The sequence below is a fragment of the Oncorhynchus mykiss genome, chromosome 30 (assembly GCF_013265735.2).
Source record: "Oncorhynchus mykiss isolate Arlee chromosome 30, USDA_OmykA_1.1, whole genome shotgun sequence".
NCBI classification, from domain to species: domain Eukaryota; kingdom Metazoa; phylum Chordata; class Actinopteri; order Salmoniformes; family Salmonidae; genus Oncorhynchus; species Oncorhynchus mykiss.
This window is the reverse complement of record NC_050570.1, coordinates 42210244-42231540: the sequence shown is the minus strand read 5'-3', so window position 1 is coordinate 42231540 and position 21297 is coordinate 42210244. Positions and strand designations below refer to the sequence as shown.

General features: G+C 39.5%; 1 protein-coding gene across 5 annotated transcripts in view; it reads left to right on the top strand.

The window, feature by feature from the left end:
* The first annotated feature begins 678 nt into the window (after window positions 1-678).
* The window catches only part of LOC110521834 (serine/threonine-protein kinase Nek7), a 130268-nt gene continuing 109649 nt past the window's right edge, over window positions 679-21297 (top strand). The window contains exon 1 of one of the 5 annotated variants that reach the window (XM_036968925.1): window positions 679-1147. The gene's annotated coding sequence lies outside the window, so the exon portion shown is untranslated. The remainder of the gene's footprint in view (window positions 1148-21297) is intronic. The other 4 variants (XM_021599741.2, XM_036968923.1, XM_036968924.1 and 1 more) reach the window with 4 other exon arrangements.

The window sequence follows — 21297 nt, the reverse complement described above, 5'->3', positions numbered from 1 at the left end:
ATCGTTAAGTCTCTGAGCTGTTTCCCAAAACCATCATTACTAAAGTGGCACTTGAAAACCATAGCAGGTATGACTAAATAAGGTTACATAACCTTGTCTACTTGCTATAACAATTATCTGCTGTCCAGAGGGTAACAGAAAACAGATCAATGACTTCCTGCAGTAAAGTTTGTACACTGTTGACTCAAGAGAAGATGCTAATCAGCAAATCTCTTTAACCTTTCAAAAAGCCAGACCAAAATAATTCAGCTAGCTAGGGTAGCGACAAGTAATACTTGAAGTACCCACCCCTCACCCACAGGCACAAACAAACATCAAAAACACCTAGCTTCACCAGCAACATTAGCTAGATAGTTAACTAGCAAGCTAGACTGTTGGTTTATAAAAGCCAAGGAAAGCTAATTTTATAACCAATTTCTCATGCATTTAAATAGCTAGACATATAATTTCTGGGTATAATTTGTGGAACATTCCAACAGAAATCTGTTCCAAAAACTTTGTAAATAACAAGGTTGCCAACAAACAACACATTCAAAGTTGTATAGGGGCAGAATAAGATACCGTGTGGGCTATTCAATTACGTAAATGCAGACAAATGTATTGATAAACATCTAAACGTCACTTCAGGATAAGCCTACTCGAAACACAGATGTTATTTGAAGACGTTCTAAAATCCGCTATGGGAAAAATGAATGGGGGAAAAAACAATTGGAACCATTTCCGTATTTGACCGCTAGGTTTTATGGGCATTGTGATTTATATTGCGGTACTCTATAGGCTACTACTTCTGATACCTGTAAATCTGCCCTTAAAGATCACTGAAAATAAAAAAATAGCTACTTTCGTTTCACGCCAGTGGTATTTGACAGTTCCCCTCAATTCTCTGACGTTTACCCCGCCCCATCAATCCTGGGTTGTTTACAATACTGCCACAGGCCAGGAATGGTAAGGGGCTGACGGACTCTTTTGGAACATACCTCGTCAACTAGCTACTTTTACGATAGAGGTCGTCTCTGAAAAGTATTTGCGCACAGGGAAAGGTGCCACGCAAGAGCGGCCCGGCAACTCGACTGCAGCACGACCTTGGATTGGAAAAGTAAGCACCATCGCCACCCGAAAATAACAGTAGCGAAGCTCCCACTTCCTGGTAAGAATGCAGAAGTTTGCTAGCTAGCTAACGTTAGCTAGGTTCCAGTGTCCATACCATTGCCACATGTAAACTAACGTTGGTTAACTTTCACAAACTTATCGAATATGCTAGCCAGCTAACGTTAGCTAGGTTCGAGTGTCCATACCATTGTCAAATGTAAAATTTAACTAACGTTAGTTGGTTAACAAACTAAGCGAATTTACGGGGTAATTTCTTATTATTCCACGGAAAGTTAAAGCAAACAATATTAAAGTAATGCGACTTCACTTTTCATCGTACTTTAACTAACTCGCTATCAATCCATCTGTTTTATAGTGTATCTTGCACGTTACTAATAACGGTATGTACTGTCAACAGTTAGCTAGCTAGGTTGTCAGGTGTTGTATAATGATATAGCTAATGTGCTATCTAGGTAATATAACGTTTGTCGTCAGTTTAGTGTATGCCAATATTTTTGCTTTTCCAAACTTTTGACAGCCTGCCCTGTGTTTCAGTTCTCGTGTCTTGTCTGATGTCACAATGGAAATATGGGGTTATTTCAGAACAGTTATAATTCACAGACGGGTTGTCTGACAACGCCACGAAAATGATGTGGCCGGAAAGTGTGCGTTGTTATGATTCTGAACGTTGTCATGTCTAGATGGGATCCAGCATTTGTCAAATTTACAAAACAAGTTTTTAGCATTGTAGCTAATCCTAACCCTTTTCCTAACCTTAACATAATTCCCCGAACCTGCCATGTGTATTCTCCTTATCTGCTGCGTACGTTCTCCTAAACCTGCTACGAAAAGTAAATTATTACAAAAGCTTCTAGCCATGGCCTATTAATGGTCAGATAATTAGCAATAATGAAAATAAGCTGCCTTGTGGGGAATAGCAGGCCAGGAACTGCCAGATGCAACAAAATTACCTGGAAGTAAAGCTGCATTGGGAGCCAATTTTTTTTAATGGAATACATAGATCAGGGTGGGGAAAAAAATAATTAAAACACAATTTAAATGTGTTTTCGGAAGGGCTGTGGTCACCATTCATGTAATACATTTAAATGTTTCATCAGGTAGTATTGAGGAGCTATTTCATAGTTTTTTCATAGGTACACTATTTTCCTATTTCAATCCTATGCTTGGTGTGACTTGTATGGACAGAGCAGACCATCTGATATGCCCTTAAATATTATGATATGCAACCTGGAATCAAATTTTAAGAGGACCAGTGTTATATAGCGAGGGAAAAAAATCTCACATCTGTGCAGTTTGCAAGCGATGTTGTTTGGCTACATTGTATTGTTGTTTCCTTTCCAGAGTGTACTGGTTGTATTGTGTCATTTTGCTTGACTGAGAACCACAGGTTTCGGGCTGTCCCCAACCACAAAAAATGTTGGTTGAACGAAAGTGTTCTTTCAACTAGGAATCGGCCAATATTAGCTAAAAATTCCAACATCTGTATTGGCCCGATGTCTAGTTTAACGGCAATGTGCAAGACCGATGTCAAAGCTGATATAACGTAGATGGATGATGTAATGACGCCACAAAAAAATATAGCGCTACAGGTGCAACACAGCATTCCTAACCTAGCCCACAATGTCTGCTGTGTGGGTCAAGCAGTCATTTGAAAGAGTAAGACAATTCCAGCGAGACAACTCAAGAAAATTTAATTAATTGCCCTTGACAATCAACTGTTCTCTGTCATGGAAACTTTCCTAGAAGGAGGGTAGGGGGAGGATTCTATCATCAAATGTATTTCTTAGTTACTTAGGTTGGCTGTATCACAACCAGCTCTGATTGGTTGCAATTTCAGTTTAATCCACCAGAAAAGAAAAAAACAAATAATACGACAAAAAGTATTATTATTATGTATCACATCCGACCGTGATTGGGAGTCCCATAGGGCAGCGCACAATTGGCCCAGCGTTCCTCTCCCTCTAAAAACATAAATAAATGTTTTGGCCTTTACAAATATTATTTTGGCCTTTTATTCAGATTACAATTGCTCACTTTCATTTTTTTGAAAATGAAATAACCTCCAAAATATCGTTCTAATTTATGAAGTCGATGGCAGAAATGCTTCTCAAAGATGCCCTCTGGAGGTCAAACTAGCACTAACTAGCTTTAATGGCTGACACTTAAATAACGTGCCATAGAATTATGCGGCACGACGCAAGCTGTGCTGCAGAACGCTGCAACTTTTAAATGACGAACCACTGTAGACCTGTTTTGACGTTTCCACTGGTTCAGAGCGTCCCATTTATCCCTTTCACGCTGAGTGGTTATCAAAAGTGAGTGAGCGAGCCGGGAAGATTTTTCAAATACATTAAACTCAATGGATGTAAAAACAGACTTTGTTTGCTTGCTGTTCTGAGATGAATAAAAAAATTGATTTGAGAAGCTCCACAGCTCATTAGTGGTGTTGCTTTAAGCCAATCAGAAATACTATCAGACCCCCACATTTGGCACATTTAAATGCCTACATTTTTGACTCACCACCTGGATTTGGTCTTATGTAGCAAAATGTGAAATTGTATTTGCATTTTTTTTTTTTTACAGTGGATAAAAGTAGACTCAGAGCTACAAAATGGTATATCATACACTGCATTTGTGGAACAATGGGGAAGTAATAATTCTTTGAAAGTTGATGAACTTGTAAACTCGCTTTTGAGAGAGTTTCGCCTTTTGAATTTCTTGGTATCTAGTGAAGAGCTCCTCTTTGTCTAAACCCATTCAGCGTCGTTTACACCCTTTTAAGCTTCAGCACCACCCATCTCATTTCGCTCTCGGTGCGCACACTTTATTTATTTACCTCCTGATAACATGAAAACAGCCTAACCAGCTCTGCTGGCAACCATTTCATTACGCTTTTTTGCAGATGTTTACCGACAATGGCCATATTCAACGGTGTTGTAGACACGTCACGTAAGGTTAACTAACAAGCCAGCCAGCTAACGTTAGGTAGTAAACCTTTCTAGCGCAGGCGTTCCGCTAGCGACCCACCTCGACAACATCCGGTGAAATTGCAGAGCGCGAAATTCAAACTACAGAAATATAAGTATTTAACATTCATGAAAATACATGTTTAATACTTAAAATAAAGCTTAATTTCTTGTTAATCCAGCAGCTGTGTCAGATTTAAAAAAGGATTTACGGCGAAAACACACCATGCGATTATTTGAGGACAGCGCCCCGCGTAGAAACCAGGCAGGTGCGACACGAAAGTCAGAAATAGCCATATAATAAATGCCTTACCTTTGAAGATCTTATTCTGTTGGCAACCCAAAAGGTCCCAGTTACATCACAAATTGTCCTTTTGTTTGATAATGTCCTTCTTTGTATCCATAAAAACTCAGTTTTAGCTGGCGTGCTTCAGTCAATAATCCACCGGTTTCCCTCCTTCAAAATGCATACAAAAATAATCTCAAACGTTAGCAATAAACCTATCCAAACAAGTCAAACAACATTTATAATCAAACCTTAGGTACCCTAATAGGTAAATAAACAATACAATGTTCATTACCGGAGATAAATAACGAAGAATGCGCTTTCCTCCATGCGCATGGAAACACTACAGCCAAAATGTGAGCCACTTAGGAAAAACTATAACTTCTAGCTAATTTTTCCAAAAACCAGCCTGAAACTCTTTTGAGTTTGAGGACTGTTGACATTTAGGGGAAGCCCTAGGAACTGCAATCTGGGAGGTTTTCGCCTTACAATAAAAGTGACAGCCATTGATAATAGTGGTATGCCAAATGTGTTTTTCTTTTGTTGTTGGATGGTTTGTCCTCTGGGTTTTGCCTGCCATATCAGTTCTGTTATACTCACAGACATTATTTTAACAGTTTTAGAAACTTTAGCGTGGTTTCTATCCAAATCTACCAATTATATGCATATCTTAGCTTCTGGGCCTGAGTAACAGGCAGTTTACTTTGGGCACGCTTTTCATCCGGACGTGAAAATACTGCCCCCTAGCCCAAATGAACAAAGTGCCAACATTAAGCTCTAACTAGAAAAGCAAACCGCTCTGGGAAACAAATAATAGCATCCACTAGGGAGCCAGCCAGCTAACGTTAGCTTGAAATGAACCCCCTTTCTGTCAAATTTGAAACATGTTATTTCTGAAAATGTAGCTAGCTATCGTATCTGTTTACACCATCATGCATGATGGACGCGTCTCCCTGTCAGGAATGCCATACCACGTTTTTCCTTAGTTTGAAGATGTAATCCGGAGACAGTTGTTTTATCAATCTCGTTAGCTATCATACTCTAATTCCACTGATTTTTCAAAACTTGATCCTCCAGAAAGTGGAGAGCAACACTTATGCAGCTCCACCACACAATGCATTTATTTTAAAGCCACGTTCGACAGGATTACCAGCACAGACTGACAATCTCAAATAGACCGCAGCCTTCAATATGGCAGACCAATCTGAACTCCCCTCTCAGCATGTCCAGCCCACTCATTATCTCAGACAATCATGGCTAGTGGGGAAGGTTGCTCACTTTTTCTGTGGCTTAACCAACAAGGCTCATAATTTAACAATTTTATTCATATTTACAGATGGCACACAAGTTTTGTTATTAAGGCACATGAAAGGTTCACATGTTCGAGAAGGCATTTCTGCCAAAAACTTCATTTTGATCAAAACATTTTTTTTAACGTTCAAACGACTTTCCTGTGAAGTTGCGACATTCGCCTAGTTTCCTGAATCAGGTCACATTTGCATACAGCCCAAGTAGCCTTTAGGCCTACTTCTATGCCTAATCAGGTGCATGCCCTTACTCAACATTGACAGGAGGGCGCAAAACATAAGACAATTACTAAATTGACAAAACTCATAAATGGAATGAAATAAACCAAAACTTGTTTCTTACACATGTAGCATAAAGACTGAAATAATAATATATTGAATGCATTAACAAAAATTACCTTAACCAAACCAACATTGCAGATTAGACATTTTAGGAATTAATGGTAAATGTACAATCAAACTTGAACAATTCGCACACGTTATGAAACAATGAATGTGCACAAATTGGCGGGAGAGCTCATTCTGGAGAGAGACGTGCATTTTAGCCACACTCCCCTTCTTGGACTGTGCCATCCCCGTGGCATCTGCAATGGATTAGTTCACTGAGATGGGCGCAAATCAGACAGGTTTCTCGCGTGCCATAAAAAAATATATATATATATTTGCTACTGCTTTACTAAAAAAAAATATTGGTTGACCAACAGCGTGTAGGCTATTACATGTCACTGGAGTAGGCTAGCATATAGGCCTATATTTCATTTTCTAACAGCATCTAAACTGATTGGATCAACTTCTGAAAGTACCATGCTTAGATTCATAATGACATCTCCGATTGAATTATTTACTAACAGCGACAGTTTTGTTGCAAACAAGACAAACTGGTTTGGCATTGGAGAAATACGGTACGAAGAATATCTTTAAATAGGGTACGTACGCCAATTAATATAGACCATGGTAATCTTACCACTGTAATCAGATCAAATTGATCTTATTGTCATTGAATTGATTAGCCCACTAACCACGTGTTAAATGTGTAGTGTAGCCTACACTGTGTAGGGCTATGAATTGGGCCGCTAGTAGGCTATTGGTGACCTTTTTAGGAGTGGTTTCTTTGTAGCAATTCAGCCCTGAAGGCCTGATTTACGCAGTCTCCTCTGAACAGTTGATGTTGGTTTGTCTGTTACTTGAACTCTGTGAAGCATTTATTTGGGCTGCAATTTCTGAGGCTGGTAACTCTAATTAACATCTCTGCAGCAGAGGTAACTCTGGGTCTTCTTTTGCTGTGGAGGTCGTCATGAGAGCCAGTTTCATCATCCCGCTAGATGGTTTTTGCGACTGCACTTGAAGAAACTTTAAAAGTCCTTGAAATATTCAATGTTGATTGACCACCATGTCTTAAAGTAATGATGGACTGTCGTTTCTGTTTGCTTATTGTAGATGTTTGCTTACTCTAGACATATCTCCCATGTCATGTTAATGGGTAGCTGCCCATACAAATATAATGAATAGAATGGGCTTGTAACCTCTCAACCTGGCAATTATGATTTCTAAACTCATCGTTACACTCTCAATGGCTGCATGGTATTGTGATGCAATTTCCATGGTATAGTCCCAGTCGGTATTACACAGAATATTGTGGCCCCGACCGCTAAGGCTGCACAATTTGGACAAAATATCTAATTGCGATTTATTATTTTTGGGCAGATATTGCGACTATGAATTGCATTTTTTCAAACACGTAGGTGAAAAACGATGTCTGATGGAATTACCAAGTTAAGTGTCAGTGTAGAGAATAACACTTCTAAAATGGGATCATGTGAATGAGTACATACTGTGCTAACTGAATACAAAACCAAAGGAAATACACATTTTCCAACATTGTTATAGGCTACATATGATAGTAGATATGATTATTACACATACATATTAACAAACATGCATTTTTAACATGATCATTAAACTATACTATAAGACCTTTTTCCCTCGATTGCTCAGTTTGGTAGAGCTGCCAGCTCTAGGAAGAGACTTGGTGGTTATAAACTTCTTCCATTTAAGAATGATGGCCACTGTATTCTTGGGGACCTTCAATACTGCAGATATTTTTTGGTATCCTTCCCCAGATCTGTGCCTCGACACAGTCCTGTCTCGGAGCTCTACATACAATTCGACCTCATGGCTTGGTTTTGCTCTGACATGCAGTGTCCTCTGTGGGACCTTATAGAGACAGGTGTGTACCTTTCCAAATCCTGTCTAATCAATGGAATTTACCACAGGTGGACTCGCATAAAGTTGTAGAAACATCTGAAGGATGATCAATGGAAACAGGATGCACCTGAGCTAAATTTCGAGTCTCATAGCAAAGGGTCTGAATACTTATGTAAATAAAGTATTTCGTTTTTTATTTTTAATACATTTTCAAGGATTTCTAAATAACTGTTTTTGCTTTGTCATTATTATTCCATACATTTTAGAATAAGGCTGTAATGTAACAAACATTTGAGAAAGTCAAGGGATATGAATACTTTCCAAATTCACGGCACTAACCTAAATAATAAGATAATGAAAGGAAGCCTGTACATAATAAAAATATTCCAAAACATGCATCCTGTTTGCAATAAAGTAAAACTGTGGAAATGATGGCAAATAAATTAACTTTGTGCCGAATAATAACCTAAATAACGCACGACAAAATATATGCACTGGAGTTGCTTACCAAGACAACCTTGAATGCTTCTGAGTGGCTTAGTTACAGTTTTGACCTAAATCGGCTTAAAAATATATGGCAAGCAATGAAAATGGCAGTCTAGCAATAATCAACAACCAACTTCAGAGTTAGAAGAATTTTAAAAAGAATAAGGTGCAAATATTGTACAATCGAGTGAAAAGCTCGACTTAGCCAGAAAGACTCACAGCTGTAATCGCTGCCAAATGTGATACTAACATGTATTGACTCAGGGGTATGAATGAGATATTTATGTATTTCATAAAAAAAATGAAAAGTTTTTTTCACTTTGTCTTTATGGGGTATTGTGTGTAGGTGGGTGAGAACCCCCCAATATAATACATTTTGAATTCAGGCTGTAACACAACAAAATGTGGAATATGTCAAGGGCCATGAATACTTTCTGAAGGCACTATGTCAGGTAAGCAAACTTTGCAGTTAACATTTAATTGAGAAGGTTTTTGGGGAAAGTATTTCTGCCGGTTATCATAAGCATCGCTAACTGGCTACATACAGAGTGATAGACAAACGCGTGTACCAAGGCAATTTTGATGGAAATGAATTGGCAGATAATGTTACGTTTTCTTTTTAAGCCAGTTGTGGCTAACCGGGGGTCAATGTGGCATTACCCATTACGCCCACTTCCATCTTTGAATTCAAATAAAAAAAAAAAACATTTTCTGCTGTTAATGTTTCAACCTATTCATCTGGTGGTTAAATCAATAACAGCTTTTATTCCAAACCAATCTTTTGTTTTATTATTAAGTTATTGACAATTATTTTAAAGTTCTCCCTAAGTAGCCAATTTCAAAGCTGCATTTTTTTGGGGTGTTTAGGTGACCTGCAGATAAACACTTGACTTATATTATTTGTACCTTTACCAATAATTGATCATACTTTATGTAAAATGAAAAGATGAATGTACTGATATATGCACAGATAGGATGGCATTTCATGGACATTTTTTTTCCCATGCTAGTTGTCGTGCCTGCACGCCAGAGTCACACAGTAGCAACAAGATAATAGATTTCAGGAATTCACAAGTTTAGATTTTTAAATGCATCTTGTCTTATTTTACTTTGAAATGAACCTTGTTTTGTTATACATGTATTACATTTTAGTAAATTGGAACATTTCTCAGGTGGGCTTAAAGGGTACAGTAGCACAAACACAATAAACAAATACTAACTTTGCATAATATTGTAGTTTATAGTGGATATTTATCCCCCAAACCTTTCATTTCTAAATATTAAACCAATCGTATCTTGTTTGAAGTCTATGATTAGTTGAATCAGTTGTGTACCGTTTTGGCGAGAACAAAAGTCGAAGTCCACATTGATCTCTGTGGATATGATTGGACACCCTGTTATTAGTGCTAGGGTTCATGATGAGTAGTAATGATCGGTTTATTTTGATAACTTTAGAGGAGATTATATTAATCACATTATGAATAAGAATGGGCAGTTAAGTTTTGAACATTTAGGAAATGAATTAAAATGGATGATTTAAGAGATGGGTCTTATTTGGAACACCCATGGGGTATACAGGGTACGTTCGGTATGTTGGGCTTAATAGGTACACTATTGCTAGATAGTAGATAACGTTTATGACAGTTTGCGAGGGAACATGAATAAGTGCATGGACTTTCAGAATTGATTGGCGAGTTACTCATAGTTGGGCAGTAGCTCGCAATCTACCTGTTGGAGACCCCTGGTCTAGACCCGTGTATGTATGTATGGTAGAAGTTGAACTATGTAGCTAGGCCTTTTGTCCCACTCCCAGAACACTATATTGTGTCGTACTGTATTGAGAACAATGAACTCAACTCACAGCTTACACAGCCATTGTTTTAACAGCCCAATGTCTCTCAGTTCGACTCCATCAGTAGGCCAGAATAGAATGCAACCAAAGATTATCCAGGAGTGGCTGAGTGATATCACATCATTCTATTGACCTTTATTATTACCCTCCCTTCTGTTTCTACATCCTCTCTCCTTCAAAGACAACAAACAGGGAAAGCATCACACTCACTCAGCCAGCATCAGCCAGGTGATGGAGATCAGATCACTGTCTGATTCTCTGAATTACACTGTCAAGGATCTAGTCAGAAACCCGATGGCTGCTCAATCAATGGCAGCCAAAAGCTGCCTGCATCAGACCGGGCTGAGCGTCAACAGGTTGTAAAATTTAGGCAGGGCCGCCTGCCAGTAACCTTGTTTTTGATTGCTGATGAGACTTGAATTGTTTTTTGACAGCCTTTGGTGAAATGTCATGAATTGTTGCGTTGTAAACCAGGTTATGCCTTTGTTGTTGTTGCATAGTCTATAAATCTGTCTCGCATAGGCTTATCTCGTTTTGTCTCATGTTTGATATCGTAACAGTTTCTGTCATTAGAGTTATGTTCTTAGATTAGGACTATATGCCAGGGCCCTATAAAATCTGTTTTATTTTTTGCCTGATTCTGTTTAGTTTTTCCTTCAATTTTGCTTTCTCAAGGGGCCTTTTCCAGTTTTCACACTCAATCACTCTTTTTTTGCTTAAATCATATCAGGAGACTACTTTTGACATCTGGGGAAAATATGGGATATTTTGAATGTAGTTACACTTTTAGTGATGGTAGAGTTTTCAAAACAAATGCCCACGGAATTAATTAAAATAATCATGATATCATTTTGCCGGGTAAACATAGAGCCTCGTGAAATTACGCATTAGGGCATTGCGCAATAGGGTTTTTTCCACTTTAAAATGTATGCCAAACAAAAACCATTTGATTTTAAAGTTTAACAAACCATACAACTCTATTCACAATTACTACTTTTAACAATTTCCACAGGAAAAAAAAGAGAACTAATTTAGTTGAAGAACTGTGCAGATGCAAACTTTGGTAACGAAATGACGGTAAAATCTACCTCAGATTTTTATGCGACCACGTTTTCCAAAAACTCTTAAGTATCTGCTCCGAATTAAGATTCAAAGATGTCTGCAGAAAGAATGGGTTGTCAGCTATGACCACCTAACCAGTAGGCTACCTTTTGGGGTGTCAGGTAGCCTAGTGGTTAGAGTGTTGGACTAGTAACGGAAAGGTTGCAAGATCGAATCCCCGAGCTGACATGGTAAAAATCTGTCATTCGGCCCCTGAACAAGGCAGTTAACCCACTGTTCCTAGGCCATCATTGAAAATAACAATTTGTTCTTAACTGACTTGCCTAGTTAAATAAAGGTGTTTAAAAAAAAAAAAAAAAAAAAAAAAAATATATATATATATATATATATAACATATGGCACATTGATTTTGAAAATATATATTTTGGTTATTGAACTACAGTAAGTGAAGTGGAGTTACACCCAGTAATGGAATTACTGTAACATAATTACCTCATGGGTCCCTGATTTGTCCTACATAGAAATGCATAATTATGGATAGCATGTTATTCTCGTGTTTCACAAGTTTGGAAATCACAGTGCAGTACAGCAGAGTAGGGTAGAGTTCAGTACAGTAAAGTAGAGAATATTTCAGTAGAGTACAGTATAAAACAGTGGGGCAAAAAAGTATTTAGTCAGCCACCAATTGTGCAAGTTCTCCCACTTAAAAAGATGCGAGAGGCCTGTAATTTTCATCATAGGTACACTTCAACTGTGACAGACAAAATGAGAAAAAAAATCCAGACAATCACATTGTAGGATTTTTTATGAATTTATTTGCAAATTATGGTGGAAAATAAGTATTTGGTCACCTACAAACAAGCAAGATTTCTGGCTCTCACAGACCTGTAACTTCTTCTTTAAGAGGCTCCTCTGTCCTCCACTCGTTACCTGTATTAATGGCACCTGTTTGAACTTGTTATCAGTATAAAAGACACCTGTCCACAACCTCAAACAGTCACACTCTAAACTCCACTATGGCCAAGACCAAAGAGCTGTCAAAGGACACCAGACTAAATACTTTTTTGCCCCACTGTATACTTGTTGTACTTTTGTATTGTACAATTGTATTGAACTGTTCTCTACTTAAGTGATAATGCCAGTGAAGCCGGTGTCTGGAAGATATATTGGCACAAGACTACAAAGTAGCGGCACTTCATTTAGTTTTACCTGTTTTCTGTTGATATTTCTTTGTATATATTTCAACTGGCTGAGAAAAGCTGCCCGCCTGTCTCTCTCATCCCGACTCCAGACTCGTTCATTACTGTGTGACAGCTGTAGATCAAATTTGAATATTGAAACTATGTTGCAAATGTCGGCGAGACAGACAGTAATGTTTATACAAATCTCTGCCGTTGAAAGCTAAATGTTAGTCTAAAAGAAATGTGAGATGATGTCTAGATGATTTTTTATAGTGGATATCAAGTTTATAAATTGCCTGCGTGGGCTGATGAGACGGTGAATTGCGCAGTCAGATCGAACAGAGTAAATAGGCATTTTAACGTCATAGATTTAGCCAGTGTTAACTTGTAAAATAGACAGTCTGGAATGCAGTTTCAACCAATCAGCATTCAGGATTTCACACACACATTGTAAAATGTGCTCTACTCACTGTGCTGTATTGTTCTACTGTATTGTACTATACTGTGCTCTACTCACTACATTGCTGTACTGTACTCAGTACTGTACTCGGGGCCTAAAATGACCACCTGCCAAATGTGGGTATATTTTGGCATTGGTGGGTAAGCATGTCTAATTCACCAGCCAAGTTGGCAGGTGGCCACACTCGGGACTCTAGTGAGAGCATTTCATAAAAATAGTAAATTGTCAAGTATAGGCACATGTGCGAGTTATGATTTATAGAAAAATAAATGCGTCAGTAGCTGTTTTTAAAGAATTTCTGATTTTGTTTCATATCTGGTTATGCGCAAAGAAATCCTAATCCTAAAATTATAGCAATCCCACCAGAGTAGCAACACTGCCTGTCGGAGGGCCTGTGCATACTGTTAATGTACTGAAATATTTGTTTTTAGAAGCATTGGCACAGGCATAAAAGTTGGTCTAATTTACTTGAAAGTCTACTGAAGTATGTCTTTGTCTTTCTTGGCTGTTTACATTGTTGTTCTCAAGCTAGGTTGCTTTTCAATGTTAGCAAAGATACATCATTCCTCTACTGGTTTAATTCTCACAGGCACACAGACTCAGAGTGGCCTGTTACCAAGGTAACCTTAAAGGGGACCTGAACATTTTATATCTTATCTGTGATATTTTGTTTAAGAGACTCCGGAATATCAAATTAAGTTGTGTAATATCTCACATTACTTCTTACTAGTAATACATTTCTTGTTTAGGAAACATTCATATGCGCGCTCGTCTGTTATGGCAACAACAAATTGTCTGGTAAAAAAATCTGAGTGGCTGTTCGATTTTATCTACCTGCCACAGTGGATGGAATTTGGAGAAGTATTATAGTCCCTGACTGTACTGTACTCGACTGTGCCCAACTCACTGGACTGTACTATCCAAACTTGTGAAACATACAGTACCAGTCAAAAGTTAGGACAGAACCCTACTCATTTCAGGTGGTTTCTTTTATTTTTTGACTATTTTCTACATTGTATAAAAATTCAAAATGATGAAATAACACACATGGAATCATGTAGTGACCAAAAAAGATTTATTTGAGATTTTTCAAATTAGCCAGCCTATCACGTTTTAAGGTATGACCCAGGTGCAGACAGTGTTGAAGAAACAAAAGTTTATTCTTTAAACAGGGGCAGGAAAATGACCGGTCAAGGCAGGAAGGGGTCAAAAGTCCAGAGAGGGTGTAAGGCACCGGAACAGCAGGCGTGTTCAGGGTCAGGTCAGACAGAGGCTGGTAATCCAGAGTAGAGACAAAGGTACAGGGCGGCAGGCAGGAAAGGGGAGGGGGGGTAATACAGAAGATAACCCTATTTGATAAAATACCAAGTCCATATTATGGCAAGTACAGCTCAAGTAAGCAAAGAGAAATGACAGTTTGGGTTACTACATGATTCCATATGTGTTATTTCATATTTTGTCTTCCCTATTATTCTACAATGTAGAAAATAGTAAAAATAAAGAAGAACCCTTGAATGAGTAGGTGTGTCCAAACATTTGGCTGGTACTGTGCGTCTACAGTGACTTCAGAAAGTATTCACACCTTTGCCTTTTTCCATATTTTGATGTGTTAGAGCCTTACTTTACAATGGATTCCATTGAGATTTTGTGTCACTGGCCTACACACTACCCCATCATATCAAAGTGTGGATTTAGGGTTTAAGAAATGTTTAAAAATGAATTAAAAATGAAAAGCTGAAATGTCTTGAGTCAAGTATTCATCCCCTTTCTTATGGCAAGCCTAAAGTTCAGGAGTCGAAATGTGCTAAACAAGTCACAGAAGTTGCATGGACTCACTCTGTGTGCAATAATAGTGGTTAGAATGATTTTTGAATGACTACCTCACACGTACAATTATCTGTAATGTCCTTCAGTCGAGCAGTGAATTTCAAACACAGATTCAACTACAAAAACCAGGGAGGTAATGAAAGGCACCTACTAGTAAAATGTCTTCTACACCGCTGCATAAATGATTTAACATGCCTGGGAGATATGAATACTGTAGCTAGCTAAGAAGGTAATACTAAAACGTATGTTGTGTAGTAAGCAGTTAGTAGCCCATGTGCCTCACCCTAATAATTTGGTCCCTTTCCCCCTCATAACTTGTACATCTCAATTGTCAGTAGGAACCACATTTGTTTAAGCAAGTCAGCCATATCCGCTATGCTTTTTTAAAAAGGCAGTGAATGTGGCTGAATGAACTGTTTCGCTCAGACAAGGCTCTGCTCATAGGCAGGTGTAGCAGTGGTAGATGGGCAGGTGTATTAGTAGTAAGTGGGCAGGTGTATTAGTTGTAGGTGTAGCAGTGGTAGGTGGGCAGGTGTAGCAGTGGTAGGTGGGCAGGTGTAGCAGTGGTAGGTGGGCAGGTGTAGCAGTGGTAGGTGGGCAGGTGTGGTAGGTGGGCAGGTGTAGCAGTGGTAAGGATTCACTCCATGGTGCTGATAAGAAAGCTCTGCTGTTGGGACAGCTGCTTTAGTGCAAGTATTTTTTATTTTTTTTCACCTTTATTTAACCAGGTAGGCCAGTTGAGAACAAGCTCTCATTTTCAATTGCGTCCTGGCCAAGATGAAGCAAAGCAGTGCGACACAAACAACAACACAGAGTTACACATAGAATTAACAAATGTACAGTCAATAACACAATCGGGGAAAAAAAATTGCATATACAGTGCCTTGCGAAAGTATTCGGCCCCCTTGAACTTTGCGAACTTTTGCCACATTTCAGGCGTCAAACATAAAGATATAAAACTGTATTTTTTTGTGAAGAATCAACAACAAGTGGGACACAATCATGAAGTGGAACGACATTTATTGGATATTTCAAACTTTTTTAACAAATCAAAAACTGAAAAATTGGGCGTGCAAAATTATTCAGCCCCCTTAAGTTAATACTTTGTAGCGCCACCTTTTGCTGCGATTACAGCTGTAAGTCGCTTGGGGTATGTCTCTATCAGTTTTGCACATCGAGAGACTGAAACTTTTTCCCATTCCTCCTTGCAAAACAGCTCAAGCTCAGTGAGGTTGGATGGAGAGCATTTGTGAACAGCAGTTTTCAGTTCTTTCCACAGATTCTCGATTGGATTCAGGTCTGGACTTTGACTTGGCCATTCTAACACCTGGATATGTTTATTTTTGAACCATTCCATTGTAGATTTTGCTTTATGTTTTGGATCATTGTCTTGTTGGAAGACAAATCTCAGTCCCAGTCTCAGGTCTTTTGCAGACTCCATCAGGTTTTCTTCCAGAATGGTCCTGTATTTGGCTCCATCCATCTTCCCATCAATTTTAACCATCTTCCCTGTCCCTGCTGAAGAAAAGCAGGCCCAAACCATGATGCTGCCACCACCATGTTTGACAGTGGGGATGGTGTGTTCAGCTGTGTTGCTTTTACGCCAAACATAACGTTTTGCATTGTTGCCAAAAAGTTCAATTTTGGTTTCATCTGACCAGAGCACCTTCTTCCACATGTTTGGTGTGTCTCCCAGGTGGCTTGTGGCAAACTTTAAACGACACTTTTTATGGATATCTTTAAGAAATGGCTTTCTTCTTGCCACTCTTCCATAAAGGCCAGATTTGTGCAATATACGACTGATCGTTGTCCTATGGACAGAGTCTCCCACCTCAGCTGTAGATCTCTGCAGTTCATCCAGAGTGATCATGGGCCTCTTGGCTGCATCTCTGATCAGTCTTCTCCTTGTATGAGCTGAAAGTTTAGAGGGACGGCCAGGTCTTGGTAGATTTGCAGTGGTCTGATACTCCTTCCATTTCAATATTATCGCTTGCACAGTGCTCCTTGGGATGTTTAAAGCTTGGGAAATCTTTTTGTATCCAAATCCGGCTTTAAACTTCTTCACAACAGTATCTCGGACCTGCCTGGTGTGTTCCTTGTTCTTCATGATGCTCTCTGCGCTTTTAACGGACCTCTGAGACTATCACAGTGCAGGTGCATTTATACGGAGACTTGATTACACACAGGTGGATTGTATTTATCATCATTAGTCATTTAGGTCAACATTGGATCATTCAGAGATCCTCACTGAACTTCTGGAGAGAGTTTGCTGCACTGAAAGTAAAGGGGCTGAATAATTTTGCACGCCCAATTTTTCAGTTTTTGATTTGTTAAAGTTTGAAATATCCAATAAATGTCGTTCCACTTCATGATTGTGTCCCACTTGTTGTTGATTCCTCACAAAAAAATACAGTTTTATATCTTTATGTTTGAAGCCTGAAATGTGGCAAAAGGTCGCAAAGTTCAAGGGGGCCGAATACTTTCGCAAGGCACTGTATATAATTTTTGTTCATTGTTGTGTAGTGGCTTTTCTGTCATGCGTACAATTTATATTTTTAATCGTAAAATTGCCACTGGCGCTGTGAAATGTTATAAAAAACACTTATCTATCACACAAATCTGTCTCTGTCATTCTGTCTGCTTGTGTCACTCTCCCCGCCTCTAACTGGGTCTCAAGTTACACAACCGGCTCATGCGGCTGCTTCAAACATCGGCGGCAAAAACAATTCTCTGATGTGAGGTTGTGGCCACTTGTGATGAATTATCAAAGCAATTATCGGCTTACTTTCCAGTGAGAACTGCATGTTGTTAATTAGTTTCGAAATGTAATGAAATGATGGCTAAGATGACTGGGCACGAGTCAGGCTATTAGTAGCCTATGTAGCCTTTCCTTTCTCTTACTGACCGTTCGAGTTGAGATTAACTCGTTCCAAATTCTTGCAGTGACATTATTTTCTGGGCTGCTTCAAATTAGTTTGTTTACACTGAAGTTTGTTTTAATAAAATTACTTTATTCCAACCAGCAAATGTTTTAGGAAATCATGCAATCATTGCACAATACAGGCTAATGCATAACATGGTGGTTTTGAAGATAATATTAACATTAATATTAACATTGCTGGACTGTGGGCAGGAGCTAGATGAGATCTGGTGGGATGTCTGCAAATAAACCTGCGGGGATATCTCGTGGGAGAGGGTGGGCACGGTACCAAAAAATCTGTCCCGCGCAGACCCCTAAACCAAACCAACAATCCTAGCTTGCCATTATGAACCTCAAATTTAACAATGCCAATATTGTTTTTAATTAGTCTTTTGCTTTCAAAAGCAGCTCAAACATAGAACAAATGACCTATAGCCATTGAACTCTGCAGTGCAAATAACATGTATTATAGGGAACTAATGCACGCTCTAGAATGCCCTTCAATACAACTATTTAACAATGCCATGGTATAAAATACTGTATTATATCACACATAGAAGAACTAGGTGGGCTATATTCTCAAAAAAAAATAATAATAAGTCTGACATCGTGTGATACCCTTCAGCGTGATGTAAAGAGCTGAAATTGTGTGGTTATGGCTCAGGCTAACCCAGGAATACTCCAACCACTGCTCAGACTTCACACAGGGTCGCAAGTCAGTAATTTTCTGTTTACACATCTTTTGTAGTCAGTTTTCCTTCAGAGCACAGCAGACCTTGATGAGAAAGGGATCAATGTTTTAGAAAATTGAACACTTTCATATCAAACTGTGAACTGTGAATCTGTGAACATCGGGGACCCTCAGAAGATAGAGAGAAATTATTGTCAAGCCTGTTCCTCAGATAGGAGAAATATTGACAGCCTAGTTGTTTGACGGGATAAAACAGCCTACTCTTAGCACCCCACCAAATAACATGATTAGACCGTAGAGCACTTTTAGAGGCCAATTTTGGCACAAAATAAGGTTGGTCAATTTATTAAGATAACATACTGTTCAGGAAAAGCATCATAAACGTTCTACCTATAGCCTAGGCGTAGTATGTATCATTTCTGTAGAGGCGGAGAGGGACTCTTTGACATCATGCAAAAGGCAGAACTTAATGTAGCTTAAAAAACAGCCTCAGGAGGCGTCCAAAGTCGAACGTGCATTGAGATAGAGAAAGAAAAAAAGCGAACAAAAAATGTGTTATTGTAAAATCCCCAGGAGCATGATAACTGTAAAAAGTGGTCAGATGACAAATGTCTCATCCCATCTTTAATACGGTACTGAACCTTGCTGCTCGGCTACAACAGGAAACTGTCACAGCAGGACAAATTTGGTAAATTCCACTGTGCCGAATAACTAAGGCATTTGAACAATAGAAAGGGACAGGGGGATACCTAGTCAGTTGTACAACTGAAAGAAAGCATTCAACTGAAATGTGTCTTCTGCATTTGACCCAACTCCTCTGAATCAGAGGGGTGCGGAGGGCTGCCTTAATCGACATCCATGTCTTCGGCGGCCGGGGAACAGTGGGCTAACTGCCTTGCTCAGGAGCAGAAGGACAGATTTTTACCTTGTCAGCTCTGGGATTCAATCCAGCAACCTTTCGGTTACTGGTCCAACCTCCTACCCGCCAGGCTACCTGCCGCCCCTAGAGGTGAAGCAGCACTGATTCACAGAAACCTCTACAAATATGACTGTACTGTAGCCATTTCAAAACATCTTTCAATCAAACATTTCAATTTCACAGATAAAACAAATGTATAATATTAGGGGGAGCACGTGGACGTAATCACAGAATACCGACATTCAAAATGGAATTCAACAATTTTCAAAAATGTATTAAGCATACTAGGGAATAAACCAAATGGATTGAATTTGCCCAAATTTATCAAAAGACATTAGCAGAATGTAGGGCTGTCCCCGAAAAAAAAAAAGACTGAGTCGTCTGTTCTCTCGACCAATTAATTGGTCTACATTTTAAAGTGTATTTTTATATATATATATATATATATATATATATATATATATATATATATATATTAAAGGGAACACTTAAACAACACAATGTAACTCCAAGTCAATCACACTTCTGTGAAATCAAACTGTCCACTTAGGAAGCAATACTGATTGACAAATTTCACATGCTGTTGTGCAAATGGAATAGACAACAGGTGGAAATTATAGGCAATTAGCAAGACACCCCCAATAGAGGAGTGGTTCTGCAGGTGGTGACCACAGACCACTTCTCAGTTCCTATGCTTCCTGGCTGATGTTTTGGTCACTTTTGAATGCTGGCGGTGCTTTCACTCTAGTGGTAGCATGAGACGGAGTCTACAACCCACACAAGTGGCTCAGGTAGTGCAGCTCATCCAGGATGGCACATCATTGCGAGCTGTGGCAAGAAGGTTTGCTCTGTCTGTCAGCGTAGTGTCCAGAGCATGGAAGCGCTACCAGGAGACAGGCCAGTACATCAAGAGACGTGGAGGAGGCCGTAGGAGAGCAACAACCCAGCAGCAGGACCGCTACCTCCGCCTTTGTGCAAGGAGGAGCAGGAGGAGCACTGCCAGAGCCCTGCAAATTGACCTCCAGCAGGCCACAAATGTGCATGTGTCTGCTCAAACGGTCAGAAACAGACTCCATGAGGGTGGTATGAGGGCCCGACGTCCACAGGTGGGGATTGCGCTTACAGCCCAACACCGTGCAGGAAGTTTTTGCATTTGCCAGAGAACACCAAGATTGGCAAATTCGCCACTGGCGCCCTGTGCTCTTCACAGATGAAAGCAGGTTCACACTGAGCACATGTGACAGATGTGACAGTCTGGAGACGCCGTGGAGAACATTCTGCTGCCTGCAACATCCTCCAGCATGACCGGTTTGGCGGTGGGTAAGTCATGGTGTGGGGTGGCATTTCTTTGGGGGGGCCGCACAGCCCTCCATGTGCTTGCCAGAGGTAGCCTGACTGCCATTAGGTACCGAGATGAGATCCTCAGACTCCTTGAGACCATATGCTGGTGTGGTTGGCCCTGGGTCCCTCCTAATGCAAGACAATGCTAGATCTCATGTGGCTGGCGTGTTTCAGCAGTTCCTGCAAGAGGAAGGCATTGATGCTATGGACTGGCCCACCCGTTCCCCAGACCTGAATCCAATTGAGCACATCTGGGATGTCATGTCTCGCTCCGTTGCACCACAGACTGTCCAGGAGTTGGCAGATGCTTTAGTCCAGGTCTGGGAGGAGATCCCTCAGGAGACCACCCGCCACCTCATCAGAAGCATGCCCAGGCGTTGTAGGGAGGTCATACAGGCACGTGGAGGCCACACACACTACTGAGCCTCATTTTGACTTGTTTTAAGGACATTACATCAAAGTTGGATCAGCCTGTAGTGTGACTCCAAATCCAGACCTCCATGGGTTGATAAATTTGATTTCCATTGATAATTTTTGTGTGATTTTTGTTGTCAGCACATTCAACTATGTAAAGAAAAAAGTATTTAATAAGAATGTCATTCATTCAGATCTAGGATGTGTTATTTTAGTGTTCCCTTTATTTTTTTGAGCAGTGTGTGTATGTATATGTATATGTATATGTAT